Below are 19,671 nucleotides of genomic sequence, written 5' to 3'. Positions count from 1 at the left end.
TCCGTCCAGAACCTGGCTCCTCCAGAACCCCACCTGACTCCAAAATACCACCTCCAGAACCCTTCTGCCTCTAGAGCCCACCCGCTTCCAGAACCCCATCAGCCCCCAGAACCCCATCAGCCCCCAGAACCCCCTCAGCCTCCAGAACCCTTCTCCTCCAGAACGCCTCTGCCTCCAGAACCCCGCCTGCCCCTAGAACCTCCCTGCTGTCAGAGCCTGTGCTCCCTGATGGGCTTGCCCCTGCAACGTGCCTCCTTCCAGGTCCTTCCGTAACTGCGCTAGGTTTCTGGTGACTCTGGAGCTCCCCAGACTCCACCTGGGCTCTCCTCTCGGGGAACGCAGCTATCCTAGGGCAGGCAGACCAGGGCATGTACGGTGACCACACTCCTCGCTGGAGTTCTCTGAGCAGCAGTCTCTGTTCTCGCCACCCCACCAGGTCACTGCCTCCTTGGTGCTGGGCCTGGGCTCCTCCTGCGTGCTTCGGGAGCCCGACCCTCGTGGCAGCCCCTCCCAGGCCACCCTCCACACCCATCGCGAACATGCACGTGGACCCTGCCATCCCGGATCTAAATCCTGTCAGCTGAGCTCCTTGGCTGCCCCTGCCGACAACCACAGTAGTGGGCTCTCCCCAGCAGTGCCCCTCACCAGGCCCAAAGGCCCTCGCCAGCCACTGCCAGTCCACTGGTCAGACTGGCCTCCCTCAGTGGGTGGCCTTTGCTGCCCTGACACCCTCTGCCTTGAAGCCCCCTTCCTACAAGGAAGTCCACCTGCCCAGTGGACTCACTTGTTCTTCTCACTTCTACCCAGACTGCACAGACCAGCAGAGACTGCCCACTCTCCTCCACCACAGCACTGGCTCCCGCGTGTCCACGGCTTGCCTCGCGGACGTGCGCTGATGCTGCAGGAGAGCTGGGCTCCTGTCTCACTCGTGTGAGCGCTGGCTGGCACTTCGTAAGTTCTCAGTGAAAAACCTGTTGGCGTGAAGTCGATTCCAACCCATGGTGACCCCACGTGTCACAGAATGGAACTGCTCCAGAGGGTTTTTTGGCTGTAATCTTTACGGAAGCAAACCGCCAGGCCTTTCTCCCACAGCACCACTGGGTGGGTTTGAACCGCCAATGTTTAGGTTAGTAATGGAGCACAAGCCGTCTGCACCACCCAGGGACCTAAGTTCATCGTGAAGGTTCAGGGCATGGTGAGCACACTTTTGTGGGGCCTTTGGGTGTACTAAGCACCTCCATGTGGGCCATCTCCTTCCACACCTGCCATGAGCCTGTCCCCCAAAACACAGCCCAGCCTTCCTCACAGCCTTCAGAATCTCAGGCACTCCAGGAGGCCTCATCTGTGTGTTTTAGCAAGCAGCTGTCACTGAAGTAATATTCAGTTTTAAAATATTTATCATGCAATTTAACAGCAATTTTGCCAGGGATTTTTGGCTCGTCAGGCAGTGGTCATTGAAAAGTGAAGGAGTGGCTCTCGAACTTGGCGGGATGTAAGAGCCCCCAGCGATGCTAGCTGAAGATACAGACTCCCAGAGCCCTGGTGGCACAGTGATTAAGAGCTCGGCTGCTCACCAAAATGTCAGCAGTTCAAATTCACCAGCCACTCCTTGGGAAACCTATGGGGCATTTCTACTCTGTCCCATAGGGTCACGATGAGTCGGAATCAACTCGACAGCCACGGAGAGTTTTGCCCACAAGAGGATGAGGGCGTGGTGAAAGGCTTGGGGCGGACGCAGCCCCGTGCCTGGGAAACCACGTCCTCGTTCCCCCTCGGCTGCAGAAGAACCAGCAACACCGGCTCATGGAAGCTGCCCATCCATGAAGAAAACCTGTTGTTATCAGAAAATTTCTGCGCCAGTTGTTAAAAACGGGTATTATTAAAAATTAAGTAAACTTGGAATTAAATAAAAAACCCAGGTGCCATTGAGTTGAGCCCAGCTCCTGGCGACCCACATATGTCAGAGTAGAGCTGTGTCCCCCAGGATTTTCAGCGGCAGAGCTTCTGGAAGCGGGCCACCGAGGCTCTCTTCTGCAGCACCTCTGGCGGACTCTTCGGTTAGCAGCCGAGGACTTGAACCATGGGTGCCTGTGATCGTAGAAATTCCTGCAATTACATAAAAAAAAAAAAAAGTGCCATCGAGTCAATCACACATCCTATTAAAAACAAGAGACGTGGGGGCTCAGTGCTAAAGAACTTGGCTATTAACCAAGAGATCAGCACCTTGAATCCTCCAGCTGCCCCTTGGAAATGCTATGGGGTGGTTCTACTCTGTCCTACGTGGTCGCCGTGAGTTGGAGTTGACTAGATGACAATTCCGGGGGTAAAAAATCTGGGGGTAGGGGTTTATTAATAACAAAGGCAATAAATGCTCGAAGTTCTCGTCTTGCTTATTTCCTTGTTCCATCTTCCTGTTCCCTGAGCTCTGGGGTGACACACATCTGTATGGAGGGGACACTGTACCCTGGAGAACGCTCGCGTGCCTCTTCCCAGCTCAGCGACCCTGGATCTGCAACCTGGGCAACCTGTGTGAGTGGGCTGAACCCTAAGCCTCAGCCTCCGAATGCAGGAAACACACCCACTGGCCCCGGGGTGACCGAGGCTGAAGCCAGACTGTCTGGCAAGCCGCGGCCAGGGCTGCATGGGTGCAGATTCACTTCTCGAGAGGACCTGGGGAGGTGGCGACTCAGTACCACCCTGCCTTGGACGCCCCCTGTGATGGTAAGATCGTGTGTCCATTTCTCTGGGCCATGATTCTCAGTGTTTCGGCAGTCATGTGATGTGTGGTCACATCCCTGTTGAGATTCGATATGTGATCACCCCCATGTTGGGATCTGCTGTGAGTGGGCTGGACCCTAAATCAGTCAATTGAAGGGGAGCTTCCTTGGGTGTGTGGCCTGCATCAAGCGTGGACAGATGTTCTGGCAGGGCGTGGGGGCTTTTGCTGGCTCTAGATCCTGCAGCTGGCTCCAGTTCGTCTGACCGCCAGTTCTTGGGACTCGAGCTAGCAGCTTACCTGCACTCTTCCCTACTGATGTTGGCATTCATCGATCTTCACAGCCTGTGATCTATAGCCCTATTCTGCAGCCTGCTGATTTTGAGTTCACCAGCCCCTGGGGCTATGTGAATCAGGAAAAGCTTCTTTCCTGACCCAGGGGCTTGGGATGTTACAGCCTCTACAATCACGTGAGCCATTTCCTTGATATAAATTTTTCTCTATATATATATTTATACAATTTACTGGTTTTGCTCCTCTAGAGAACCCAGCCTAAGACACCCCACCCTGCCCACACCAGGCTGAAGGGGCCAGCCCCAGCATGCTGGTACGAGGTGACTCCCCCTTGGTCACAGCTGGGCTGGTGTGGGCTCCTTCAGGCAGGGCTGTGCCACAGTCAGGGCCTTCTTGGTCCAGAGCACTCGGTCCAGGCCTCACAAAGCCCTGGCCTTGGGCCCTGAGCGTCCACTTAGCCATCAAGGAAGCCAGCTGTGATGGGGGGCTGCAAGAGTGGAAGCCTCGTGGGGCAGACCAGAAAAGGGGGGGTGCAGGGGTACGGTTACTCTGCCGGGGTCGGGGCAGCGTCAGGCCAGGCCTGTCCAGTTGTCCTGCTACCCAGACCTCTGCCCACAGTGGGGCACTTTTGTGTGTGTGCGGTAAGTAAATATATAGGCCACAAAACACTTGCCATTTCCAGGGGTCTGGGGACCATGGTTTCAGGGAACATCTAAGTCAATTGGCATAATAAAATCTATTAAGAAAACATTCTGCATCCCACTTTGAAGAGTGGCGTCTGGGGTCTTAAACGCTAGCAAGCAGCCATCTAAGATGCATCAATTGGTCTCAACCCACCTGGATCAAAGGAGAATGAAGAACACCAAGGATACAAGGTGATTACGAGCCCAAGAGACAGAAAGGGCCACATGAACCAGCGACTACATCATCCTGAGACCAGAAGAACTAGATGGTGCCCGGCTACAACCGATGACTGCCCTGACAGGGAACACAACAGAGAACCCCTGAGGGAGCAGGAGAACAGTGGGATGCAGACCCAGAATTCTCATAAAAAGACCAGACTTAATGGTCTGACTGAGACTGGAAGGATCCCAGTGGTCATGGCCCCCGGACCTTCTGTTGGCCCAGGACAGGAACCATTCCTGAAGCCAACTCTTCAGACACGGATTAGACTGGACAATGGGTTGGAGAGGGATGCTGGTGACGAGTGAGCTTCTTGGATCAGGTGGACACTTGAGACTATGTTGGCATCTCCTGCCTGGAGGGGAGATGAGAGGGTGGAGGGGGCTAGAAGCTGGCAAAATGGACAGGAAAAGAGAGAGTGGAGGGAGAGAGCGGGCTCTCTCATTGGGGGAGAGTAATTGGGAGTGTGTAGCAAGGTGTATATGGGTTTTTGTGTGAGAGGCTGACTTGATTTGTAAACTTTCACTTAAAGCACAATAAAAATTATTAAAAAAAAAAAAGCCATTTCAACTTTTTTTTTTTTTTTAAAGCTTTTTGTGGTGAAAATGTATACGACAAAACGTGCAACATCTCAACAGGGTCTGCAGGTACAACCACGTGCCCCTGGCCACATCTTCAGGTAGGACGGCTGTTCTCACTACCCTTTTCCAGACCATTCCACTACCATCAACACGACCTCAACGCCCCCTCAGCAATGCCCCTTCCGCCCCCTCCCCCTGCTGGTAGCCCCTGTCATTTCTGGTTTCTATGTCACGTCAACATTCTTCACATGTACGATTCGGCGCCATTAATTATGTTTAGGAGGCCCTGGGTGGCGCACATGGCTAAGCACTCGACTACGAGCCGAAAGGTTGGCAGTTCCAACCCACCCAGAGGAGTCTTGGAAGACAGGCCTGGCCATCTGCTTCCAAAAGGTCCCAGCCTTGAAAACCCTACGGAGCAGTTCTGCTCTGCACACGTCACCCGTGAGGTGGAGTTGCCAACAGCTCACAACACCACTCCCCGTCGCCAGGGTTCGGCGTCTTCTGGTGGCAGGCGAGGTGCTGATGTGGACATTCCTCCTGACGAGTCAGCTGACTATGTTTACCTTTGTGCCTTCCCAGAGCAGCAGAGGAGGAAGCCTGGGGAGGCCCAGGGTTGGCTAAGGCCCGAGAGTTTAATTAGACGACTGTTTGTCCACTGTTGCGCCGACTCAGGAGTCAACGGTCAGGCAGCATGAGGCAAAGACAAGACCACGCTGGCAGCCCCGCCGTGACGGATGGAGGGACGGCCGCCGCAGGATGCGGGGGCGCCTTAATCAATGGCAGTGATAGTGGCCGATGCATCACCTGCGAGGCGTGTCACCGAAGAGCAGCGGGAGCCAACCAGACGTAAAACAGGAGTTGTTCGTAAATACAATCCACACTCTGTGTTCGTCAGAAAGCTATTAATCATTCAAGAAGCACCTTCGGTAAAGAATCACCTGGCTTTTGGGTGAGCCCGGATCATCGATCCCTCCCAGTCCCGGGGCAGACAGGGCCATCTGGGCCCCAGAGAGCAGGCACGGCATATTTGTTTTCATTTGAAGACACGTTGAGAGTTATTAAAAAATTAAAAACAAATAAAAGAGCAGTGGGCAGCACTTGCTTGTGGTTAGTAAGTCATTTGGGAGCAGGGAGAACCCTTCAAAGCCCCCTTCTTGCAGGCCTTGCCCAGGCCCCCCTTCCCAGGCCAGGCCTGTGCTCACGCCTCTCTGACACTGAGAAGCCAGCACAGACGGAGGGAGCGGGTGCCCGGAGAAAGGAGGCAGCTGCCTGACAGCCCAGGGTACTAGTCTGGAAGTACAGGGAAGAGGAGATGTGCCGGGGAATCGTCGTCCTTGTGAACCAGGCAAAGTGGCCTGGCTCTGTGGCCGTTCCCTGGCCCCAGGAAACTGGCTACACCCTCCTGCTTCATTCGCTCTGGAGCTTGGATGGCATCGGGTCAGGGGTGCTGGGTGTGACCACGTGTGGGCAAGATTTTGGCCTGAGCAGCCTGGAGATGGGGGCTATCCCCAAGATGGGGAGATTTGGGATGGCAGGCTGGGAGATGCAGAGTTGGGCTTTAGACTGGAGTCGCCGGCAGTCCTTAGCGGGCTCCACGGATGCATCCAACGATCAACTGGGCAGCTGAGCGTGGCGCTCAGGGGTGAGGCGACTTCATTGAACAGTCACTGAAGAGCAGTTATGGGTAGAGGAGACAGGGCCTGGGACGTGGTGCTGGGACCACTCAGCGTTATGGTCAGGAAGAGGCAGGTCAGCCTGGGGCAGCAGGGACCAGGCAAGGAGGTTCTTGAAGCCAGGGAGGGCCACGCTCCAAGGGCAGCCAGTGACCCACGTGCCCAGCACGTTCAGCGCGTTCATCGAGGTGAGGGTGTGGGATGCGGCGGTCAGTGGAGGCTTTGGATGGGAGGTGGCTTCAATGCAGTGTGAGGACAGAAGGCCGCCTTGAGGTAGAGGCCAGGAAGTGGACAAAAGAAGTGAATACAGGAAGTGGACACAGGAAATGGAGACAGGAGATAGATACAGGGAATGGACATAAACAAAGACAAGAAGTGGACAGGAGAAGCCGAGACAGGAAATGGACACAGGAAGCAGAGACAGGAAGTAAAGGCAGAAAGTGGACACAGGAAGTGGACACGAACCTGATGAGTTCTGCAGGGAGCAGAAATTGGTGCCATACCTCTTGTGGGGTCAGGCGCTGGACTTTCAAGTGCGTATGAACACGTCAACCACACACACAGGAGCCGTGGTAGGAAACGGGGTGGGGCAGGCAGATGCAATGTTGGAAGGACAGGGACGCTCTCAGAAGATTGCTTCTAGTGTCAGAGAAATTGGTGGCCAGGCCTCAGCTGAGAGAGGGCAGGGGAGGGGCAGCCAGAGGTCCTGAGACAGGGGTGGGGGCTCCTACAGGGCTGAAGTCCCCCTGAAATCTGTGGTTGCAATCAGCACAGCAACCGAGAGAAGGCAGAGGGCTGGGTTTAGCCTGAGTTTGGAGGGAGGCAGAGAGGAGCCAGGACACAGGCTAGGACAGAGGATGAGGAGCCCAGCCTGTATGGGCGCTGAGAGGAGAGAGATGCCAGGGAGGGCCCGTGTGCAAACTCGCTGTGCGAGGTGCTGCTACTCTCAGAGAAACTGAGGCACAGTCAAGTGAAGCCACTCGTCACAGGTCACAGAGCTGACAGGGACCCAGCGGCTGGTTTCTAGCTGAGTGGCCCTGGGGTAGTTCCCGGCTCTGTAATGGGGCAGCCGGGTATAATAACGGTCCATGCGAGGAGGTGTGAAGGAGCCAGCACCCGGGACGGGCATAGGAGAGCCAGCCCCGCCATGCTGAAGTCGGCAGGGGGAGGACCGTGGGGGCGGGGGGAGGAGGCTGCGCCCTGTGGACCAGGACCACACTTGGACCACGTCTTACCCTTCCTGCCTTCTTTGGCTCCGGGCCTCCAGCCATGGCCCTGATCTCCCCTCCCTCTGCTTTCTCTGTGGGCCTCGGAACACCCCCTCCCCTCCTTAAGCCCTGCCCCAGACCACTGCCCCCACACACTCCCTGAGCAGGCACTTGAACTCTGCCGCCTCTTCCTCCCAGGCCAGGGCCAGAACTTTCCATCTGGCCATTTCACGGCCTCAGGTCACAGTGTGGCCAGCTGCACCACACACATCTGGGACTCGAACGGGGGCTGTGTCTGAGGTTCCAAGAGAAGAGAGGAGGTGGAGGGTCAGAGCTACTGGACCGCGCCTCAGTGACCACCGTCCCCACTTCCTGTGGCCCTTCCACTCGCTGTGACTGTGTCATGAAAACGCAGGTTCCTGGAAGGTGGCGAATCTGACATCATCAGAGCACTGCCCAGCCAGTCACTGGCAAAGAGCCTATGACCTGGACTCTGTGACCACGCCAGCCCACTTACCGGACCAAACAGGTTGGCAGAGAGCCCAGGCCACTTACTGACCAAGCAGAAGAGGGCATTGCTCAGGGCAGCTGGCTTCCACTTGCCACGTGACTGATTTTATTCCTAGGGACTGAGCAGTGACTGATTTTATTCCTAGGGACTGAGCAGTGACGCTGTTGCCGTGGGTGCTGACAAAGGGCTTTCTAAGAAGCGTGTGATATATGCCGCCTTCATGGTGTCTTTTTTGGTTGTTGTTCTCCAGCATCGGGGATAAAATGGCTTCAGCTGGGTGTAGCTCCAGCGATCCCGCGTGGTTGAGATGAGATGTCGTCTTCACGTCATGCTGCAAGTGTGGCTGGCAGCCCAAAGCCCGTCTGTATGACAGGAGGCCTCCACCACCATTGTTCGCCAAAACAGAGAAACACCTATTTGCCCCACGTCCATTTGTTAAGAAGGCAGGACACGGCGTCTTTAATCACCTCAGACAGAGGCCCTAGAAAGCGCGGATACTGCACTGGAGCCTGCTTTAACAGCCTCCTCTGTATCCCAGGATGGGCTACGTTTGTCAGGGCACCGGGGAGAGAAGACAGCTCCACCCACCTGACCACCGGGCATCTGCCTCAAGTCCTCTAGTCCCCATCTCCACAGCCCCTAGTGGTCCCCTCCACCTACCCTGTGGTTTAGGGCCTGTTGTCCCCACCTGGCCTCAAGCACCCAGCTTCCTGTGCCTGCTGTGTCCCGCCAGCAGCCCTGATGCCAAGTCTCCCTAAAATGTGGATGGGAGCACATGACTCTCCTACCTCACCCACGGGTGCCCACCAGTGCCAGCACAGCCGCCCTCCAGCACTAACACACACACAGGTGCACACACGCTCACTCACAGTCATGAACACATGCTCACTCACACACATGCAAACACACAGTCGTGAACAGTCATGCCCACACACTCACACATGCATGAACATGGGTTCACTCACACATGCTTGCTCACGTACATGCAGGAACACACGTGTACACACACACACACGCTGGCCCCATCTCCTGGGCCCAGGCCTCCTCCCCCAGGCACCTTCGCCTTTCTGCCTGACGGCTCCTTTGGCTGCCTCAGTGGGAGGTGTGTTCCCAGGGCAGGGAGTCCCTGGGAGTTAACCGCCCCACAGCAGTCCCAGCTGAGGACGACAGAGTCGGGGATAGATGTGGGGCCAGCTCACTGGGCATGTGTCCCAGTCCCCAGAGGTCCCAAGTGGGACTCAGGCCAGCTGCCCACGCACTAGCCTGCTGTCAGCACACCAGCCTCTGCCCCTCCTGTCTCACGGGCTCGTGCCCCCTGCCTTCGTGGGACCACCTCCCAGATACAGTGTGAGCAGGCAAGGTCTGCTTCTGAGGGTGCACCTCCAAACCTGCGTGCACCCCACCAAGCTCCGCTGTGGCCTCACTCACACAGCCGGCTTCCTGCCTGGGCTCTCTCGCCTTTGTCGCCCTGGGCAACATCTCAGCTTTCCAGACTCGGCTCGGTGTCACCTCTCCTGACTGTCACCCGGGGCGACTTGGCCACTGTCTCCTTCGGTCTTCCCTATCCTTCTCAACACCGAAGAGCACGTCTTGTTTCCCTTCACACCCAGCACTCGGCCCAGCGTCCGGCACAAGGACATCCACGTTAAATGACTGAAAATGTGGCCTACAACTGTTGTGGCTGTTAGGTGCTGTCCAGTCAGCCCGACTCTTGGCGACCCCATGTAGAACAGCATGAAACTCCCAGCCTGCAATATCTTCACCATCGCTGGTGTACTCAAGTCCATTGTTGCAGCCACTGTGTATTCGGAGCACCTTCCCACCCAGCGGCTCATCTTCCAAGGAGTGCCTGGTGGATTCGAACTTCCAACATCTTGGTTAGCAGCCACAGCTCTTAACCACTCTGCCACCAGGCCTATATTGCACAATATTCTGTTGTGATCCATAGGGTTTTCATTGGCTAATTTTCAAAAGTAGATCTCCAGGCCTTTCTTCCTACTCTGTCTTAGCCTGGAAGCTCCGCAGAAACCTGTCCCTCATGGGTGACCTTGCTGGTGTTAGATACAGAGGAGGCAGAGCTTCCAGCATCCCAGTAACATGCACGCCACCAGAGGATGCCAAACTGACGGCTAGGTGACAGCAAATTTATTAAGAACTTTCAATGGAAGTATTTGTCAAACAGCCTGTTTAGTCTTCAGACTAACCAAAGAAAACCTAGCTGCCTTCGAGTTGATTCCGACTCGTAGCGACCCTACAGGACAGAGAAGAACGGCCCCTTAGGGCTTCCAAGGCTGTAAACCTTTATGGAAGCAGATTGCCACATCTTTCTCCCAAAGATTTGAACTGTTGACCTTTCAGTTAGCAGCCGAGCGCTTTAACCACTGCACTACAGGGCTTGTCTTCTGGAGCAGTAGAGGATAAGTGCATTCTGTCACCAGTGAGAGCCAGCGGCGCCCTTGTGAACGGAGGCCTCTGCCAGCCCCTTGGCCGTGGTTGGTGCCCTGGTTGTTACTGTTTTAGATGGGGACTCAACCCCACCGCTGCAGCCACCCCAGGCGCTGGAGTCTGTGGTGGGGTCCGGTCTCAGCCCCTTGAGAATGCTGGTCCTGGGCCCCCAATGCCTCTGACCCCATGTGCCCCCTTGCAGTTGACTCACTGTTCCAGACCACAGAGGGGCGATGGAAGGTGGTGACGGGCCAGCTCAGGGCAGATCACGGTGAAGGATAAGGTTGCCCTTGTGAGGTAGATCACGGTGAAGGGTAAGGTCGCCTTTGTGAGGTAGATCACGGTGGAAGATAAGGTCACCCTTGTGAGGTGGCAGACTCCTTTAGGGAACAAGATTTGGCCTTTCCTGGGAGGATCATGATTTTTGTTAATGGGGCACGTTGCCTACTTTCTCAGCATTTGTAGCAGTGTGACCTGACTGGCCTCCTGACTTCGTGGTGGAAGCTGTGATGCGAGGGCCGGTGCCTCTGCAGCCGGATGGTGTCAGCGCTGCAGATCAAGACTGGCTTTGGCTAAAGAGGGAGGCGGCCAAGCCCCCTGCAACATGGCTTGTGTCTCCAGTCAAAGGCCTCGTGCCATGTGGACTCTGCGGTTGCTTTCTTTGGAGTCACATGAAAATGTTTTTTTGATTAAAGGAAGAGAGAGCATTCTAAACAGATGAAGTTGAACGGAAGGTGAGGGAGCCAAACCTGAAGAACCAGGGAGCCATGGGGAGGCCCGGGTTCGAGTCTTGTTTACTGCCAAAGTTTGGTTTTTAAGTTCACAGTCTTCAATATGCTGTGTTCTTCATTTTAACAGCAGCTCCAGCAGCTCACTGTGACGTGGGGACACTCGGTGAGCAAGCTTTCTGTTATGTGGTGGCGTCTAGCAGGCCTGGAAGGGGAAATTAGATTCTCTGTTTTGAAAGAAAATTCCAGATGGGATAATCTCCTTAGCAGGTAAGTTTTGCCCCCTTTCCTTTGTGGACTGAGGTGAAATGGGCCTGGTCAGGACATGTGGATCAAGTGGAGGGGGAGATATGGGGACCTCGTTTTGTCCTGAGAGCCCGGCCTTTGCAGCAGGATGTGGACCTGAGTGCCTGTTTTCATGGCAGGTGCAGCGTCTGCTCAGGCAGAAGGTTGGGACCCAGCAGAGCTGTCAGTGGGTTTGAAACAGGAGCCGTTTCTCTGTTGGCTCCACCTCCAGGTAGGGTGTTGGTGTGAGAGCTGGGAATCCGACCACCCTCGGTGCAGGCCCTCTGGTCCTTCCTGTTCAAATCAGTGAGTCAGGGTCACACATGGACCCACGTGCCATTCTCTCTGCCTTCAAGTGAGTGTGCAGGTTTCCTGGTAAAGCATCAAACTCAGGTTTCCAGGCCTCATCCTGGACGGTGCCCTCTGCGTTGGCTGGTGCAGCCTCTGGTGCCTGTGGCTCAAGGAAAAGTCCCTTGGTGGCTCCGCCAGACAGGGGGGAGTGCCACAGCCATCTCCTGGGCCAGTACCCCCTCAGACTTGGGAGCTGAACAACCCCCCACTTAGGAGCTCAGGTCTTGGAGTCGCTCAGCGGTCGAGTGGGCTCGGTGGTCCTCTCTCTGGGGTCTCACGAGGTGCAGCCTTGGCAATCTGCCTCCATGCCCTGAGGCTCTGGGCAGATGGGACTGGGTCCCTGTGTCCTGCTAGCCGTCAGCCCAGGCTGCCTGCTCCTGGGGGCCACGCTCAGAGCTCCCACATGGCCCTGTCCCCCTCCCAGCAGGTCTCTCTCTGCCTGGTGGTGTCCCGCGGCATGGCAGGACACCAGGTGAGAGTCTCTGCAGGTGGCCTCTCCACCCCACACCCAGACCCCACAGAGGGCAGGTGGTCTCCACGGGCCCTGAGCTGAAGTAGGGACTCGGGGGTGAGGTCCTGGAACATCCACAAGGTTGTGGCTGAGTTGTTTTTTTTTTTTTTTTCTTTTCCTGGCTCCTCCCACTGCCTGTGGGGACTTTTCCCTTCTTGTTTTGACTTTCCTTGAGTGTCTGTTGCTCCTTTGTTCTGGACAATGGAGGAGGGTCCACGCGCTGGGGACAGGCGAGGGTCTCTCTGTGGTTAGGGGGACCACCTCTGGCCAGGGGAAGCCCACATAGCTGGGGGTGGTGTGAACACTCGTTCCAGTAGCCCGTGGAGGCTGTCCCAGGCTGTTGTTGTGAGGGGTTTGGGATGGCAGGGTATTAAGCAGAGTGCTATTTCCTCCCCCTGACTGCACCTGAGGGGCTGGGGGGCGAGCCCTCAACACGGGCAGGAGCCGTCTGTCTTCCTGGTCTCCTGGGGTTCATGCTGCCATCACTGGGGCATGGAAAACCCCAGCGTTAAAAAAAAAAAAAGTAAAATTTACATGTGGTGAACTATATCCATTCACAGAGACAGGAGGAGTTGGGACAGAAGCCTTCCCCTGTGGAGTGACCGTCACCTTCCCAGCAAAGTGTTTCCCTGCTCAAGGCCGCCTGTGACTGCTCCATTCCAGCCACACCTCTTCAGATTTACCTCAGCCGTCTAAGAGAAAGCCTTCAAGCGTCACCTCGCTGCTGATGTCACTAACGGATTATTAGGTATGGTCCATTTGAAAAGCAATGCCAATGATACACACCTTATTGGAAGTTAATCTAGAAAAATGTCTTGTGAGGGGACTTTTTCCACTTTCCTGGTGACCGACTTTATCAACATATTTTAAAAGTGAATTACTCTGCCTCTTACATTCTGGTAACACATCACGTATTCCTGTATATTTTAATAAAGCCTCAAACTGATGCTGAGCTTTACTACTCAAATTAATGCAGAACTTATCTGTGTGTTAATGTAAAACAGAGAAAAACTCTGCTAAGCCGACACCCAGCAGTGGGGAGGTGTGACGAGCGCCTGGAGGTGGCGGGCTTGTGATGACACCTTTCAGTCACAGGGCGCCTGGCCCTTGGAGCCCTACAGGCGGGTCAGAATCCTTGGTGCCCCGTGCCCAGTCCACAGTTCAGGGGCCAGCCCACCGGCAGCAGGGATAGACAGAAGGGACTGGTGCGCCCGGGGACGAGAGGGGGCGTCCCCTGTACTTACTCCAGTTGGCTTTCTGTCAGGAGTCTGAGGTGACGTGTCAGAAGACCGTTCCTTCACGTCTTGCTGTTGTGTGCCTTCAAGCTGATTCTGACTCATAGCGACAACCACGGCCCCCCGCCCCCACCCCCCCGCCCCATGACCGAGTAGAACTGCCCCACAGGGTTTCCAAGACTGTAATCTTTATGGAAGCAGACTGCCACATTTTTCTCCCTTGGAGCAGTTGGCAGGTTCAAGTCAAAGACCCTTCTGTTAGCAGCCAAGTGTTTAACCACCGGGCCACCAGGGCTTCTTGTCACTTAACTAAACCCGTTGCCATGGAGTCAATTGAGGTAAAATCTAGAAGAGTTTGGTATAGCTGGTCAGCCCGGTGGAATTTAGCAGTCAGAGGCTCACAGTTTCCTCAAGTCCCTGGTGGAACCTTCCAGTTGGGCCGGGACACGTCTCCAACTGAGACCAGGCAGGGAGTGAGTTGACTTTTGGCAGGATCCCTGTGCCTTCCTTACTCAGTCTAACCTTGCCTCCTTTCACTGTCTCACCCCACAGACTGTAGCTGTGACGAGGACTTGGCTGTGATACAGTCGTGTGCATCAAACCAGCTGTCAGTGTGTTGAACCGGCTTCTCCAACCTAACGCTTCGTGTTTCTTACACCAGCCAGCTCCCTGCAGCCTCCCTGCCGCTCGGGCCCCTGGTGGTCACCGTGAGCCCACCATCTAGTTGGCTGCTTCCTTCAGCCAGGACGTGAGCTGGTCAGCTTTCCACGTGGGGCTTCTGTGGTCATGACTGGTTAGCATGACAGCCGCAGGGCCTGTGTCTCTCCCCCACACCCCGCCCCTGTGCGGACTGCTGTGGGGGGGGGGGATAGGGATGGTTGCGGTGACCCTGGGGGCAGGCACGCACACTTGTGGAAAAATCCACAACAGGTAGACAGCCTCCACCAGGTCATGTTGAATCTCCTTCGGTTTTAAAGTGGTGGGCTCCCTACGTGAGCAGACGGCTCACACCGTCACATGTAAATTTGTATTACAGATCTGAGCAGAGAGCCCAGCCTGTTAAAGCCTCCCACAAAAAAAGGCCAGGTGAGCATTACCAGGAGCAGGTAGATGTAAGGTGTGATTTTGGTGACCCGGGCTGCTCGCTGCTCCCGCGAGGGCTCGCTGCTCCTGCGAGGACTGGGCTGAGGGCAAAGACACCACTCCGATGCCTTAGTTAGAGGTGTTTGATTGTCCAGACTAGGCCCCCACTGTGTCACCCTCTGATGGGGGTCCCTGTGAGGACAGGGGACCACCCATGTGGGCCATGTGCTCTTTGCAGTGAGGTGATGCTGCCTGGGTCCTGACGTCTGCCCTTTCTGTCTTGGCCAAGGCTTTGAGGCCACAAGAAGGCCCAGGAAGTGAGATGCAGATGGCCCCTGGTGGAAATGCTTGGGGACGGAAGAGAGCAGAGGGGATCAAGCTGCTCTGAAGACCACAGCTGGCAGGAAGGGCAGCACAAGCCACCCAACATCTAGCACCCTCAGAGAGGAAGATGGCGTAGAGATACAACCACCAGAGGAAAGACTGTGAAGATTGGAAGCAAATGGGGAAAAAATGAAAAAAGAAAAACAGTCTCAAGTAAAAGTGGAGACAGGGCTTAGGGAGAGACGCGCTGGGAGGCCTCCAAGTGCAGCAATGCCAGGAAGGGAGACCAATGCGGAGCCAGGCCAGGCCAGGAGAGGCAAGGCTGCTGGGAAAGGGGCACGGCTGGCAGGGTGCTGAGGGCCGGGGACAGCCAGCAAGGGCACTGCGGGGGAGAACCGAACAAGCCTGACCGGGCACAAGCTACCAGGAAGACAAAGCTAGTCAACCTTGAAGAGACAGAGGCGCTCCTGGAAGGGAACCAGGTAAACAAGGACGGAGAAGATATGTGGGTGGAAACTGTTAAGAAAGAAGATGAAATGTTGGGCATGGCCCGAAGGTAGAAGAGAAGACAGAGAATAACAAAGGACCTTCAGAGACCACAGTATCCAAGAAAGAGAAAAGGAAGACAAACAAACCAAGGGAAGAAGGTGCTAGGAGCAGACAAGTGAGAGAGAGAGTGAGGGAGGGAGGGAGGGAGGGGGAGGGGAGGGAGGGCAAGAGGATGGCGAAGGTGTGGGGGGGCAGGAGGTGGGCTGGGCTGGCCGAAGGTGAAGCAGGTACCGGGGAGGCTGCCTGAAGGTGGAGCGGGGTCTGGGGGGGCCAGGAGGCAGGCAGGCAGAACGTGGAGAGGGGGCCGGGGGCCAGGAGGCAGAGCAGGGGCTGGGGCACTGGCCGAGGGTGAAGTGGGGGCTGGGGGGCTGACCGAAGGTGGAGAGGAGAGGCTGGGGGTCCAGGAGGCAGGCTGGCCTTCAAGGGAGGAGAAAGCAGAGGAAAGACATTTCCCTCAAAGCAGAGCAGGAGCAAAGAGAAATCAAGAGAGCAGGGGCAGTTGGTGGGGCTTGGTGCGGGGCTGTCAGGAGGAAAAGAAAGGAAAACCCGGGGAGTGGCCACATCACCCACACCATCCGCAACTCCACAGTGGTGGGCGGAGATACTACACTTGGCTGTGGCCCCCACCCCCCAGGGCCCTATAACCCATTGCTCTGGAGTCAATTCTGACTCATAGTGACCCTACAGGACAGAATAGAACTGCCCCACAGGGTTTCCAAGCACCAGGTGGATTCCAATTGCTGATCTTTTGGTTAGCAGCTGTAGCACTCACCTACTAGGCCACCAGGGTTTCCTGTAGTCAATGGAATTGTTTTCCTAATTTCATGTTTGAGATGCTCACAGTAAGTGTATAGAAATGCAGTGGGTTTTTATGTATTGATCTTGTATCCTGCAACTTTGCTGAACCTGTTTATTTGTTTTAATAGTTTTTTTAGTGGGTTCCCTACAACTTTCTGTATACAGGAGCCGGCCTGGATGCCTTTTATTTCTTTGTACTGCCTCATTTTCCTGCCAGCAGCCTCGAAAGCGGGCACCCTTGTCTCGTTCCTGAGCTTCGGGGAAGGCTGCCAGGGTTTCCCATCGAGGGTGATGTCTGCTGTGGGTTGTTTGTAGATGCCCCATATTAGGTTGGGGGTGCCCCTCTAGTCCTGGTTTTTACCACGAAGGGGTGCTGGGCTTGGTTGGATACCTTTTCTGGGTGGAGCGAGGTGGTGGCGTGTGTGTTCTGCAGGCTCCCTTTCACAAGTCCTTCTGGACGGTCTAGTTTCAGAACACAGGTGTCTGTGCCATGCTGCTGGCCCAGGTGTGCAGGAGAGGTTGTGAGGGAGACACTGTGCAGAGCCCCGCCAGCATGGGTACCAAGTAGGTCCTCGGGGAGCCCAGATGCTTCCATCCTCATGTGTATTTGGTGCTCTGACACATCTGGAGCTGGAGCCACTGAGAGCAGCGCTGTCCTCTTCGGGTTAGCTTCTAGCAGCTAGATGTCTGTAGAAAATGCAAAAAGTTGCAGCAGCCTGAGGCCGGCGGCCAGCTCTGCTCCCAGCCGGGCCGCTGGGCTTGGCTGGGCAGAGCAGCCTGCTGTGTGCTGTCAGGGCCAGGCCATATGTGGGGTCCAGCTGGGCAGAATGCCTGCTGTGCGTCCTCAAGGCTGAGCCAGGCCACCGGGTCCCCGTGGGCAAAGCGCCTGCTGTGTGCTGTCAGGGTGCACCACACCCTCAGAGAGAGAAGAGGCAGCAGAATCAGCAGTACCCAAGGGGGCGCAGCTGCCTGCGTGGAGGGGACACGAGTGTAGAGGTGTCACGGGCAGTGCGCCGTGGGGAGAGGCCTCGACCATCTGGGCTCCAGTGTTTGCGGTGAGGTGCACGTTGCCGGACGGGTCTTGCCCTTGCAGGTACCGCAGGTCAAAAAACGGCCTCATGGGAGAGGCTGACCAGGAGAGCGGCGGCACTCCCGCGGTCCCGGGGCTTCAGCAGTGTTGGTCCTGTGTCCTGTTACGCAGGCAGGTTAAACTGTCTCGTAAAGAGGAATCTGACCAGCGGACGTCTTCCTGCGCCAGCTTCTAGTGCTGTGAATCTCAATCCTTACCTCGGGGAAAGCACAGGTGCCCCGGTAGGTGCACCCTGCCAGGTGCTCCTCAGGAATTCCTCACGGGGGACGCGGCATGCGAGGGCTCCTGGCGTTCACGGGGCCCCTGGCGTGAGCCCGTCCCGGGATCCTTGCTCGGCCCCGCGAGTGGGAGCGAACCGGCAGGTGGAGACGCTAGGCTGGGGCTGTGTGCCGGGTTGGGGGGGTGTGGAGATGAGGGAGAGCCGTGGGGAGGCGGCCCGGCTGCGACAGGAGAGGGGCTCGCGGAGATGGGTTTAGAGGGGTCTGCAGCTGCGTGGGTCCTGGGTCCGTCCCCAGGGGAGGAGGAGCCTCGGGCGGGCCAGGGCTTCTCCCCGCCCCTGTGTCCGCCGGGCCGGGTTTTCGGGCAGCCTGGGCGGCCCTGCTCTGAGCGCGGGTGACCCCGTGTGTGCGCGGAGCGCGGCCGGCTCGGTCCCGCGGAGCCGCGGTTCCGATGCGCGCAGCCGAGGTGCTGCGGCGGGGAGACGCCCCTCGCGGGCCTCAGTCTCCCCGGGGGCTCTTGGCCCTCGGGCCGCGCGGACGGGAGAGGGGCCGGCCGCCAAAGCCTGGCGAGTGGGTGGGGGTGCGAGCCGCTGCAGGCTGTCGTGGGAGGGGGTGTCACCGTGTCTAGTTTAGGGCAGACCCCTGCCCCAGCCCTTTCCACCCGAGCGGAGCCCTGCGCTGGGGGCGAGCCTCAGTTTCTCTTGCTGCCTTTGTAAGCGTGACCTGTGGTGAACCCAAGAGAACACGGCAGCTCCGTCTCATGACACGAGGACACGTGAACCCTCCCGCCCGGGACAGCCCTCCCCATGTCCGGGTGCTATGGGCCCTCTTTCTGGTCTGGCGCGTGTCACAGTGAGCGTGGGTGTGCGTGGCCTTAGACTGTGCTGTCCCGGTTTGAACTTGCTACAATCGCTCACGCCGCCGCTTCCGCTTCCCAGACTCGCTCGTCCCCGCAGCCGGGGGGTCTCCTGTGTCCTCATTGTCTGGAAGGTCGCTGGGGCGCACGCAGCCAAGGCAATGCGCGCAGGCCCCCTTGGTGGTCGTCAGTGCTGTCCCCTGACTTTTGCTTCTCCGGAGGAGGCTCCTGCGAGCCCCCTCCCGAGATGGGGGAGAGCCCTTAGAGTGTGCCGGTGGGGTAGCTGGGACGCTTGGGCGTGAAAACCCCGGGCGCTTCCAAAGTTCCTGAGCCGACTGAGCCACAGTACCTCCCATCACCACAGATGTCCTGGGTGGGCACTGGCTTGGGGCTGACGCTCACCAGGAGAGGTCCGCATGGCCAGGAGGAGGGCAGAGGCAAGAGCTGCGCCTGGCTGGCGGGAGGAGGGCACGAGCGGCCTCTCCAGCTGCCCCTGGCAGATGGTCAGGGCCTCCACAGCAGATTCCAGAATAGTTGGGCTGAAATTGCTCGGAACGGGTCAGGGGTTTGGGGTCAATGCTCCCCAGGGGTGGTGGTGACTGAGCTTGTGAGGGGACAGAGAAAGGCCCCAGCGTGCAGGGCTCCAGGAGCGCCTGGGTGCTGAGCTTGGGGGGAGCTGGTGAGGAGGAGGCACAGCCTGGGGCTAGGGTGCAGTGTCACCATGTGTGCTTCTCCTCTCTGTCCCAGGTGGGAGGAGGAGGGAGTGACTGTCTTCATCTAGGGCTGCTTTAACAGAAATACCACAAGTGGATGGCTTTAACGAACAGGAGTTTATTCTCTCTCAGTCTAGTACGATAGAAGTCCAAATTCAGGGTGTCAGCTCCAGGGGAAGGCCTTCTCTGTCCGCTCTGGAGAATGTTCCTGGACATCAATCTTCCCCTGGACTAGGAGCTTCTCTGCGCAGGAACCCCAAATCGAAAGGAAAGGCTCTGCTCCTGGTGCTTTCTTGGTGGTATGAGGTCCCCCGCCTCTCTGCTCTCTTCTCTTTTTTGTATCTGAAAATAGATTGGCTTAAGACATTATCTAATCTTGTGATTTTCATTAATATAACTGCCACTAATCCATCTTATTAACATTACAGAAACAGGATTTACAACACATAGGGAAATCACATCAGATGACAGAATGGTAGACAGTCATACAGTACTGGGAAACATGACCTAGCCAAGTTGACAGATGTTTTTGAGGAACACAATTCAATCCATGACAGTGACCCTGTGGTGAAGGGGCGGCAGCTGGAGCACAGGGG

The sequence above is a fragment of the Loxodonta africana genome, chromosome 14 (genome assembly GCF_030014295.1).
Source record: "Loxodonta africana isolate mLoxAfr1 chromosome 14, mLoxAfr1.hap2, whole genome shotgun sequence".
NCBI classification, from domain to species: domain Eukaryota; kingdom Metazoa; phylum Chordata; class Mammalia; order Proboscidea; family Elephantidae; genus Loxodonta; species Loxodonta africana.
The sequence above is the reverse complement of the archived record's forward strand: the minus strand, read 5'-3'. Positions refer to the sequence as shown.